Raw genomic sequence first — 12067 nt, 5'->3', positions numbered from 1 at the left:
CTAGGACCTCCATGGCAATTGTAAAGACCAGGCATCACGCCTCGGAGAGCAAAACTGCCATCATGGGGGGCCGAAGATCACAGCTGCCTCTTGAAGCCTTACCTGGAAAGAACCAGGTGTCACTGGTGATTGAAAACATCAGTGACCAGCGGAGAGAGAAACTCCGCCCTCTCCTGTGGAGCTCCAGTTAGCTGACTACACACTTGTAAATCTTTTGAAGGGTTTCTTTTTGTAGTTTTATAGCCCTAGAAAAACTCTCAAACAGTAAGAAAGAAAACAAAAGGAAGAAAAGGAGGAGCCATTAAGAATTCTATGACCATATAGTTTGGTGGTGACTGCAGTGTGGGAGCTGGAAGTCTGCCATGACACTGACAGTGAAAATGAATCAAAACAGTAAATAAAATAGAAGTAAAAGAGGGAAATATTCGCTCTCTTTGTTAGTACCTTCATCATTTGAATTGGGGGCTGAAGAGGGAAGATATGGTGGCACGGAGTCGATTCAAAAAGAACACTAGGGCTTCCCTGGTGGCACAGTGGTTGAGAGTCTGCCTGCCGATGCAGGGGACATGGGCTCGTGCCCCAGTCCGGGAGGATCCCACATGCCGCTGAGCGGCTGGGCCCGTGAGCCATGGCTGCTGAGCCTGTGTGTCCGGATTCTGTGCTCTGCAATGGGAGAGGCCACAACAGTGAGAGTCCCGCGTACCGCCAAAAAAAACCCCCCAAAAGAACAATGGAATGACCTGTGTCCTGAATGAGAAGATGGATGGAGAAAGGATACAATTTTATCTACTATATATTTGATAAAATGTTTCCGTGAGTGCACTTCTTCCCCTGCCCTGTTGCAATACCTCTGTAACTTGTTCCTTTCTTCAGTACTTACTCATTTAAAATTAATAGCCTACATTTATTGAGGGTTTCCTATGTGCACACACTACTCTGAGTTCTTTACACGAGTTTAAACTTCAGAAGCCCCCATGAGCTGGCCCTCTTAGCGTCCCGTTGTTTAGATGTGGAAACCGAAGCGCAGATTGGTGAGGTAACTCGATCATGGTCACACCGCTAGAAGGAGACGAGTAGGTGCTTGAGCCCGGCCACCTGATTCCAGAGCTCGCGAGCCAGAATGTAAGCTCCGTAAGGGGAGAGATGTTTGTCTCTTTATTCTTGGCTGAACCCCTAGTGCCTAAAAGAGTACCTAGGAAATGTTTGTTGAATGGATGAACCAATGCTCTCAGCTACTGAGGCAGGACATAGGTGGGCTCCAGGTTAGGCATTTACAATCAGCCTCCTGTTTGCACTTGGAACTAGAAATAACAACAGGAACGGGGTAAATACCCAAGCTTTGTCTCTTGAGGACACTTTAAGATAACAGTCCTGGCAGGAACAGAGAGGGACTAAGCCTTGTTTGAATAAAGGATCAGGAGGTCATATATTCCCCAACCGTGGGGCAAGGGAGACACTGCACATGTGCAGAAAGCCTCCTTGGGGGTCAAAAAGGAGGGGGCACCTCCCCAGAATAGGTGATGCCAAGGCCGTCCCCTAGGCCTCTGGCCTGGAATCCATCTTGGAAAAAAGCTGCACATGCATGTTGGAGAGGGTCCTAAGGCAGATCAGGTGTGGAAAAAGAAACCAGGTAATTGGCCAAAGGTAAACAAAGACCCGGAAGAACTGCCCTATATGGATGCCTCCTCGTTAGGGAGGACGTCCACACCCTTGCTCTCCGGGTGTGCATCTCTGCCTTGCTTCTGTCTTAAGTAAACAAACTGTTTCTCTGTGTGCTCTCCCACTTGTGCTGTGTCTCTGATAATAAGCTTTTGTACCCGTTTTTACAGTTTTTGCCTCCTTGAGAAATGCATTTTTCAGTGGGGGCAAGGGCCCATTTTGCTTCTAGCCTCTACCCACTGGTGGACCAGCGGCTAGGATTCCTCATTTTCAGCCAGGCTACCCAAGTCCAATTCCTGGGCAGGGAATTAAGATCTCACTTCAAGTCACTGCTCTCAATGCTGCCTCTCCGAGATCACTACTATGCTCTCCTGCCTCCAAACTCAAAACGGGTTGTGATGGGTGGGCATTCATGAAGTCTCAACACAAGGACGATCAGTGAGACCACAGTAGAGAAGGAATGCAGAGCACACCACTGAAGACATACGGGAGAAACATTTTGACCAACTACTCTATTCCTCTAATTTTGTTAGTTACTAAAATATTGCTTCCTGTCTCACGCCGAGTAAAAGTTAAAGGTTTTCCAGTGGCTTGCCAGGGTCTCTCTACAATCTGCCCTACATGCTCCTCTATCACTCTCTCTCTTGTTTGCTCTGACCCAGGCACACTGACCTCCTTGCTTTTCCTCAGAAGGTGCCAAGACCATTCCTTCCTCACAGACTTTGCTCTTTCTGTTTCCTCGGCTCTTTCTCCAGGTATCTGCTTGGCTCGACCCTTCCTTCCTTCAGATCTTTGCTCAAATGCCACTTAATGGCAAGGCCTTCCCTGACCTCCCTACTTAATATTACAGCTATTCTGGCTCTGCATCCCTCTTCCCACCTAATACCTGTTGTTTTGTGAATGTCTGTTGAATGAATGAATCTCAGACTCAAAGGGAGATGGGCAGCTAAGCGTCCAGGTTGTCTTCCACTGAATTTCTTTTGAGAAGCTTACATTTTTTCCCCACTAAATTCAAACTACCTGCTTAGGAATTAAATTATTCTTTTAAATCTAGGATGTTTGGGGGAGATAACATCGTCACAAAGCATGGAAAAAGGCGTTGTTGGGAAATTGAGATTCATATTAAAATATAAGTACCTGGTTGTCTTTTCAAGAGGAGGATGTGTAGAGACAGGACAAGAGGTGCTGCCTGGGACAGGAAGCCGAAGAAAGAGTTAAAGCACAGGAAAGACTTATGAGTTGTAGGTCTAGCACAATGAAGCAGGGCTCTCCATCTTTTCTCCTGTCTCATTGAAAAGCTGTCTTTTCTTCCCTTGAATGAACCTCTTTGCTTTCTGTCCTGTGCTTTGATTTATTATTTTAATTCTATAGCTGTCTTAGTGAAGTATGTAAAGCATTTGGGGATAAAATCATGTGGAAGACATTACAGAAACTAAAGAGGTATTATCTTATGTGGTATTGGGTAGAGGCTCGGTGTGCTGAGGAATCCTATCCTAGATGAAAACACAAATCGTGTCTGTGGCATTGTGTATTGACTAAGAAGCTGACTCCTCATTGAGGGTATAGGAAGGCGGAATTTAGGGAGTGCTGTTATAATAATTTGGTGGGAAATAGGTAGAACTGAAGCATAAAGAGATCTCACTGAAGTGTCTGCTTTTCATAAGTGAGAGATGTCCCTGAAGGTGGGATTTTTATTTTCTTGCCTCTGAAGTGGACATAATGACTTTTTCTTTTCCTTCTGTCTGATTACTAAGATGTAGATTTCAAGAGAACAGGAACTGTGTCTAATCCCCTTATTGCATCTAGCACTGCCTGGTACAGAGTAGGAGCTCAGTACATGAATGTTGAAAGAATGAATCAACCATGCTTGAAAACTTAGGTCTGTCCTGCTTCTCATAAGAATGAACTACTTAAAAGAAACTGTGGGATTACGTAGCCCCAGAGTTATCATCATTCCAAGTACTAGTATTAATGATAAAAATAATTCTGATAGATAAAAAATAAATGGAATATTTTCCATGATTGATTTCCACACAGTTACATTCAGCAGGACACTGTTTCTAATAATCATCTTTTTATTTAGCTGGTGCAAGAATGATTTTAGCATCACACTGTAATGAGATGCCTTTCCTGGCATTTGGTGTGCTTGCTGTTCATGAAGTACCCTGGAATTCGGGAAATATAATTTCACGAGCCTAGATCATAATAGACTGTGTCATTTTCTTGGCATCCTCAAAACCGAAGCCTTAAGAGTCCATAGTTTGTCCTTTTAAACTCTAGCAAAGGAAAGCAAGGGCCTTGGCAGTGACAAAGAAAGAGAAATTCTCTCGGAGTCTGTAAAGTGATCAGCACAGGCAAGCCACTTGAAATAAAAGAATGAGAAAATATAAACCATCACTCAAAACTTATTTCCAGTCTTTTAGGTGCTTCCAAAAATAATCGTGATTCCTTTTTCTGAAATAAATCTTCATCTATTATTGTACCTGTCTAAAGTGGCAAGGTGGCACTTGGGGGGAAAGCAGAATACCCCTGAACAGAATTTTAGGGGCACTTTCTAGTGATTAAAAACAAAGCTAAACAGTCTTACATCACTATATATGCTCTCACCACCCACAAGGGTTTAAAAATCAAAATAAGACCTTGTTTCCACCCTTGAGGAGTTCCAAGCATCAGGTTAAAACAGAGGGGTGAACTTTCCTGGTGGCGCAGTGGTTGGGAATCCGCCTGCCAGTGCGGGGGACACAGGTTCGAGCCCTGGTCCGGGAAGATCCCACGTGCCGCAGAGCAACTAAGCCCGTGCGCCACAATTACCGAAGCCCGCGCGCCTAGAGCCCGCACACCGCAACGAAGAGTAACCCCCGCGCGCATGTGCTCCCCGGCCGTGGGGGCTGAGTTGCCTCGGTACAGCTTGCAGACCGCTGGGAGTCTGGGCTGCTACCCTGCGTGAGTCCTCCCGTGGCTTTACCCGCTGTCCGCCCCTCTCGGCTTCGCGATGCAAGTGGTCCGGGCCTTTGAGCCTGCAGGAAGTAGACGAGAGGCCACAGCACGCGCTGCAGGTCAAATACGGCAGGGCGGAGCTTGACGAGCTGGGCAAAGTGCTGACACCCACCCAGGTGAAGAACCGGCCCACCAGCATTGCATGGGATGGCCTTGATCCAGGTAAATTGTATACCTTGGTCTTGGCAGACCCGGATGCTCCCAGCAGGAAGGACCCGAAATACAGGGAATGGCGCTATTTCCTGGTGGTCAGCATGAAGGGCAACAACCTCAGCAGTGGCACGGTCCTCTCCGATTATATGGGCTCTGGGTCTCCCAAGGGCACAGGCCTTCACCGCTACGCCTGGCTGGTTTACGAGCAGGACAGCCCATTGAAGTGTGATGAGCCCATTCTCAGCAACCGATCTACAGAGGAGCGTGGCGAATTCAAGGGGGCGAATTTCCGCAAAAAGTACCAGCTCGGGGCTCCGGTGGCCGGCGCGTGTTACCAGGCCGAATGGGATGACTATCTGCCCAAACTGTATGAGTAGCTGTCTGGGAAGTAGAGGAAAGCCAGGAGATGGACACGGTCCCAGAGTTCCCAAGCAGTGTTTCAGTTTAGTGATGCATGTAGATTTCTCCCCTTCCCCCTGCCTGGGCCCTGAGCGGTCAGATTTAGGTTTAGGGTGACTTTTCCTTCTGTCTGTCCTCTTTAATTCTAGGGAGTTTACGTTTTGATCAAATTTGAACTCCGTTTTGGTGGGGGATATTTTGATACTGGGATGGGGTCATCAAAATGTTAATATAAGAATAACAACCCAGACATTAAAGAAGAAAAAAATTCTGGTAAAAAGACCAGGTCTGCAGTATTAGAACAGAGTATCAAAGAATCTTTAAGGGAGGTAGAAAAAAAGAAAAGGTTGATCGCCTTTGCCTTTGTGAGCCCGAGCCCGGGATTGTCTGTGACGGCATCTTCTGGCATGTGTTTTCACGGCCCTGTCTCTCACGAAGACAACCAGGGGCCGGCACGTCTGCTAGCCCCCCATGTGATACATCTCAGGCTGGTTATTGGGTGTCAGTGTCCTGCTCTGGCTCCTTTAAAGAGCAATACTGAAAAAAGCAATAGGGAGAGAGTTGCTGTTAAAGCTTGGCCATGTAGGTGAGCTGCAGGGCTGAGTGAGAGGTCATCAGCAATCCGAAAGTCTGTGCCTGTTAAATCGATCACTCGTTGGTGTAAGAAAAGCCGGTCTGGAGTTGCTGAATGTTGTGTCAATTCTGCTGTTTGCTTATAGTTGAATAAAAACATTGCGTAGTTAAAAAAAAAAAAACCCCTACTCATCGCAACTAGAGAAGGCCCGCGTGCAGCAATGAAGACCCAAGCGGCCAAAAATAAATAAATTAATTTTTAAAAATTGTCTAGACTTTATGTGTGGTTCATTCTCTTTTAAAAAACAAAAACAAACACACAAAAAACAGAGAGGGAGAGAGGGAGAGCCAAGGATTACCAAGCCGTGTGTCGTCAAGTCTGACCAGGCCTGTCAGGATGGCTGCAAAACCTCCCTTCTGCTGCTGCCTCTGCAGCCCCCTGGCTGCACACCACTGGCTTCAGGTCCCCCAGGAATTCGCCAGATGCGTGTAGCTGGCTGTAGCAGGTACTGTTGGCCCCCACGCCCCCATGCCCTTCTGCTTATCATTCTCTAAACAAAACCTTGCAGCTCCCAAGGTCCAGGCAAATAAGTCTGACAGGAGTTGGTGGATAAATACCCCAGCTCCCTTCCTCCTTGGTTGGGATAACACTGAGACAAGGTCTACCCTGTCTCCCTGATTTCCTAAGTAGGACTGAGCCCCAGTTGCCGACGTCAGCAATCTGCTTGATAACGCATCCTCTGGTCATTTCCTTCCCTCCCTGTCTTGCTTTCCCACTTCCCTACACTGTTTCCTGGAATCACCCTCCAATGAAAGCTACTAGCACTCTCATCCTTATGCAGGGATGCTTCTAGGGAAACCCAGCATAAGCTATTGGCAGTATATCCTCACTCACTTACCCATTCATGTATCCATTCCTTCATTCATTCACCAGGCATTTGGTAAGCCCATACTGTATGCCAGACATTATATTAGATGCCGAGGATGACAAAAGGGCAGCCACTGCCACCAGGGAGCTCCCCGTCCAGAGGGGCAGCCAGTCCCATTACTGGAGAGTTATAAACAACATGGAAGTCCAGGACAGAGCAGTACAGGAGAACTCCCAGTATCACTCTCCCAAAGTCTTGTCTTATCCATTCATTTCCTGTCTCGCCTTCTAGAATGTAAGATCCATAGAAAGAGACACTTGTCCGGCACATTCCATCGTTGAAACCTCAACTCTTAGAACGGGGCTGGGGCTCAGTACATATTTGGTGAGTGTGTCTCAGGAACTTTAGGAGTCTGCCGTGGAGAGTTCCCTGCCAGCCTTCTCCTGTCCCTCCTCAGGGAGTCCACCTGTGTTGCAGCTCACTGAATTCCACTGTGGAAGTAGAGTCTCCAGTACAGAGTGACAGCCTGTGCTCAGGGCAGGAGAGAAAGAATGAGTGCCGCCTGCACAGCACTGCACCTTGAGGGTGGGGCCTTCTTTCTGGTCACTTGGAACTGAGTACTTTGCCCTACCAGGCACCTGAGACGAGTGTTTTCCTTTAACATAATGGAGGGGAATCTACTTCAGAGTCTGTTGACATAAATGTGAATCACATCTAAAAAATACCTTGATAGCAGCATCTAGGCTGGTGTTTGACCAAACAACTGGGCGCCATAGCCTGGCCAAGTGGACCGTCGCACCTAGAATCAGTACTCAGTCTAACGTGAAAATACTTTCCATTCTGTGCAATGCCAGGCTCCTACTGAGACACCCTGAGGTTGCTCCTGGCTCTGGTTTCTTAGCACTGGGGCTGCAGGGATGTGCCTGCTGGTCTTCAGGTGTGCCTCCTTCCCTCCCTCTGCCCACCTCCCACCCTTATCCTTCGGTCCTCAGGGTCCCCACCTGTGGACAGGTACAGTTTAATCCTTGTGTCGTCTGGATCCGTTGGAGAGTCCCATATCATTTATCACTGAAGATGCTGAGCATTTTGTTTTAGCTTTCACACTAAAGGTAGAGAAAATAAAAATAGCTATTATTAATCTTTACGCTTCTCCTGTGGTCCTAATCACCAAGCACAGCCTCAGAGTCCTATGGTGGATTACTACTTTGCATGTTCTTTATTTCCTTTAAAGCTAGGCACATGAGGAAGACTGATTTATGGAGTCTAGATCCTGCTTAGTTGGTGGGGCGGGGGGGAGGGAAGCTGCAGTAAATTTAGACATCACTAACGTTTCTTTACACATTCAGGAAAAAAAAAATTAACTTACATCCATTGCTACAGAAGCTCATAAATCAAAAAATACCAAGTCTCTTCCCTATACACCTGGAACTTCAAAATTACAATCCATTCATTCTGTGATTGCCTCCTTCACAAAAGAGGCGTGGGGGTGATGGCTCAAACAGGATTTCCCAACATAGCTTTGATATCCAAGCAATGACTCACCCATGTCTTTTGACCTTTGCTTAAAAAATATTTCTGGGTAAGGGAATTATTTACCTGAAGCATAGACTCTAAGAATTTGGTCCCATTATCTTTTTCCTCTAACCTTCCTCCTTTATTACTCTCTCTTCTTTCTCTCCCTTTCCTTCTTGGGTTTTGGTTTTGGTTTGTTATTTTACATAAATTTCAAAACAAGTCTAACAGCATCAGAAACAAAACACAGAAAAGTCTTTATTTTCCATTCTGTTCTGAGCCATAGATTCCTCCATGTACTCAAATAATACACCCAAGAGGGCTGGTAGAGTGAATTCGATTAGCCTCTTAAATGTTTTAGCACCTGCACACCATAGCGCTTCCAAGAGTGGGGAAAAGATTTTTCCTCCTATCCCTAAGGGATGGCTTGTTACTTGGGCCGTGTAGCTGTGTGTGCCACTTTACTGAGGCTAAGATTGAGTAGCCCTGGTAGAGAAAGAAAATCCTAAGTAAGTACAGGTACAGCTTCGAGGCCCCATATGTTTTTGTTTTTGTTTTAATTTTATTGAAGTATAGTTGATTTACAATGTTGTGTGAGGCCCCATATACTGTTTTTTCTGTTTTTTTTTTTTTTTTTGCGTTATGCGGGCCTCTCACTGTTGTGGCCTCTCCCACTGCGGAGCACAGGCTCCGGACGTGCAGGCTCAGCGGCCATGGCTCACAGGCCCAGCCGCTCCGCGGCATGTGGGATCTTCCCGGACCGGGGCACGAACCCGTGTCCCCTGCATCGGCAGGCGGACTCTCAACCACTGCGCCACCAGGGAAGCTCGCCCCATATACTTTTACTTCTTAATTTTGTTCTTTGAAAACCATGTTTACTTTTTTTGAGAAAAAGGCATAAATAAAGGAAAAAGAGAGACTATACTTTATTTAGATTTTCAGGCAGCCTTTAAAAATATGTCATACTGGAAGCAGTAGAAATGATTTTAAACTACCCTTCCCCCAGTCCTTCACTCTTAGTTATTTTTACTGAAGAGAAGTTAGGGCATATGCTCACACAAAGATTTGTCCATGAAAGTTCACAGCAATATTATTCATAATAACCAAAAACTAGAAACAACCCAAGTGTCCAATGGATAAACAAAATGTGGCATATTCATATAATGAAATACTACTCAGAATACTCAAACTATTCATATATGTACCAACACGGATGAATCTCAAAGTAATTATAGTGAGTGAAAGAAGCCAGACTCCCCCACCAAAAACAGAAGACAACGTACAGTATGATTTCATTTCTATCTGATTATAGACAATACGAACTAATCTATAATGACGGAAAGCATTATCAGTGGTTGACTAGGAATGGGGGTGGGGAGGGACAGATAACAAGTGTGCAGGAGGACGCTTTTAGGGGTAATGGATGTGTCCGTTATCTCGCGATGGTTTCCCAGGTGTGTACATATGACAGATCTCACCAAATTCTAAATGTGTACAGTTTATTATATGTAAATTATACCTCACTAAAGCTAAATAATTGAGTTTTCTTGGGATTAGAGACAATGTTTTGAGATGGAGAGAGAATTACCTTAGAGAGTAAATGAAGAGTTGGGATAGGGGCTTCCCTGGTGGCGCAGTGGTTGAGGGTCCACCTGCCGAGGCAGGGGATACGGGTTCGTGCCCCGGTCCGGGAAGATCCCACATGCCGCCGAGCGGCTGGGCCCGTGAGCCACGGCCGCTGAGCCTGCACGCCCGGAGCCTGTGCTCTGCAGCGGGACAGGCCACAACAGTGAGAGGCCTGTGTACCGCAAAAAATAAAAAATAAAAAAATAAAATAAAATAGAAATTTGTTTGAACCTAGAGGTTCTTATGAAGTTTTGATAAGTACACCTTAAAACACAAGAGGGAGGCAAAAACCATCGCGGGGGAGGAGGAACTTCCCGTTTGAGAATAGGCAGTTGGAAGAACTCCTCAGTCTGGAAGACATGATGTGGGAGGGAATCTGAGTAGCTCATGTAACATGTGTATAGATTATTCACTTAATCTTGAGTTGGCTCTTAAGATTGAGAAGAAGCAGCATTAAGGAAAAATAAAGCAAGCTGTCCTCCACATCCTAAGACACGGTTCTGACTGAGACTATAAATCTGCAGGTCCAGATTCATTCACAGATGGTAGGCTGATGGGAAGCTGTTAGCCAGAGTTGTCGGGTAGAGAACAAATCCCCAACTTCAGATGCCATAGAGGGTGACAACCTGCCTCTCTCATGCAGGGGGAGATGGAATTCTCAGCTCAATGCCTCAGGACTCCGGTCCAGTATCATGGCTGTTCTAATCTGTTTCTACAGCATTTTAAAAAGTGGCTGCATTATCCTGAACATTTTTATCAAGTAACAAATCAGCTGATATAAATGCATAAAGTTGGCTGAAAGCAGGCCAGGATTTCAAAGCCCCCTTCGGCACGTCTAGGTTGGGCACACGTCATGGACCCTCTCCTTTGGACGCGGACTCAGGGGCAGGCTGATGTAGAGTGACTTCCGGCATCTGATGTTTCGGATATGAACATCAGCAGAGCAGATGCTAGGCAGTTCCCCCCTGCACCTGGATTGTTTCATGCCTAAAAGGAAGGAATAAAAATCCAAATCAGTGCAGTCACTCAGAAAGAGGACAGGTGATGGCCTGGCGTTCTCTCCTTGGCTTCGTGTGGAATTGCAAAGTACTGCTTTAAGACTGTGAACTCCAGCCATCTGCTTGCTTGGATCCTGGAGAGCAATACTGCTGGTATCTGCCGCCCTAATGAGGAGGGCGCAGAGCACGGAGGTGCTGCTATCCGGTTCCTCACCGGCGAGGAGCTGGGCTTGGGAAACGCGGGGATGCACATTTGAAAGTGAAGACGCAGGAAGCCTGATGGCTCCCAGAGCACACGGCCGCCAGATTTCCTTTGTAAAAGAAACGGGACTGTATAGTTTAGAAAACACATTGACTTCTTTCGAGATGTCTGCACCTCAGCCACAGCTGAATAAGAGTCTTTCTCTGTTGCTGGCTTCTTGTTTGCTGTAATCCTATAATTTTCTGGTGCTCATGACCATCGGTGATTCTCTGGCTTCTTGTCCTCCCCCCATCTATCTGTTGGCTCCTGGGAGCAGGGGTTCCAGTCCACCTGGCTAGCCAGCATGTGATTCTGACAGTAATGAGCCACATGGGGAGACCCCAGGAGAGGAACAAGAATAGGTCATGCCTATATTTTTATGTGGAGATTGATAATCAAGGCTAACAATCCCGGCAGAAGGTGAACAACACATTAAACAGAGGGGCAAAGATAATAAAACATCTCCTGCTGGTTAACAGTCGTTGGGTGGAAACGTTCCCTGGAACTATCCAGCTGTTGCACTTCATGGCTCACAAAGCCTCGGTAACGTCCGTCAAGGGCCTTTTTTCTTGGTGAGGGACCATTTTTTTCATGCAGTTATGATAGCATCTGGTTCCTATCCCTGGAAATGCAAAGAATCCACAGGCACAGGCAGGCAGCTGCTGGGGAAGAGCCGGACTGCAGAGGCATCTGGCTCCTTTGATGGGTTTTGGGTCACTTCTGATCTAACGGGCACCATCGGCATGTAAATGCGGACTCATTGGGCGGTCTGAGCGTCTGCTGTGTTCCAAGTTATCACATGTAATCCTCACAACTGTGAGGTAGGGATTATCATCATTTAAAAAAGAATACCATGGGGCTTCCCTGGTGGCGCAGTTGTTGAGAGTCCGCCTGCCGATGCAGGGGACACGGGTTCGTGCCCCGGTCTGGGAAGATCCCACATGCTGTGGAGCGGCTGGGCCCGTGAGCCATGGCCGCTGAGCCTGCGCGTCCGCAACGGGAGAGGCCGCAGCAGTGAGAGGCCCGCATACTGCAAAAAA

The 12067-nt window shown here is 46.7% G+C and overlaps 1 protein-coding gene and 1 pseudogene across 1 annotated transcript in view; both read left to right on the top strand.

Moving 5' to 3' along the window:
• KIF26B (kinesin family member 26B) overlaps positions 1-12067 on the top strand; it is a 475672-nt gene that overhangs the window by 230120 nt on the left and 233485 nt on the right.
• Positions 3330-5331, top strand: LOC112405848 (phosphatidylethanolamine-binding protein 1 pseudogene; annotated as a pseudogene).

Source organism: Neophocaena asiaeorientalis, unplaced genomic scaffold (assembly GCF_003031525.2).
Source record: "Neophocaena asiaeorientalis asiaeorientalis breed wild unplaced genomic scaffold, Neophocaena_asiaeorientalis_V1.1 scaffold524, whole genome shotgun sequence".
NCBI classification, from domain to species: Eukaryota; Metazoa; Chordata; class Mammalia; order Artiodactyla; family Phocoenidae; genus Neophocaena; species Neophocaena asiaeorientalis.
The sequence above is the reverse complement of the archived record's forward strand: the minus strand, read 5'-3'. Positions and strand labels throughout refer to the sequence as shown.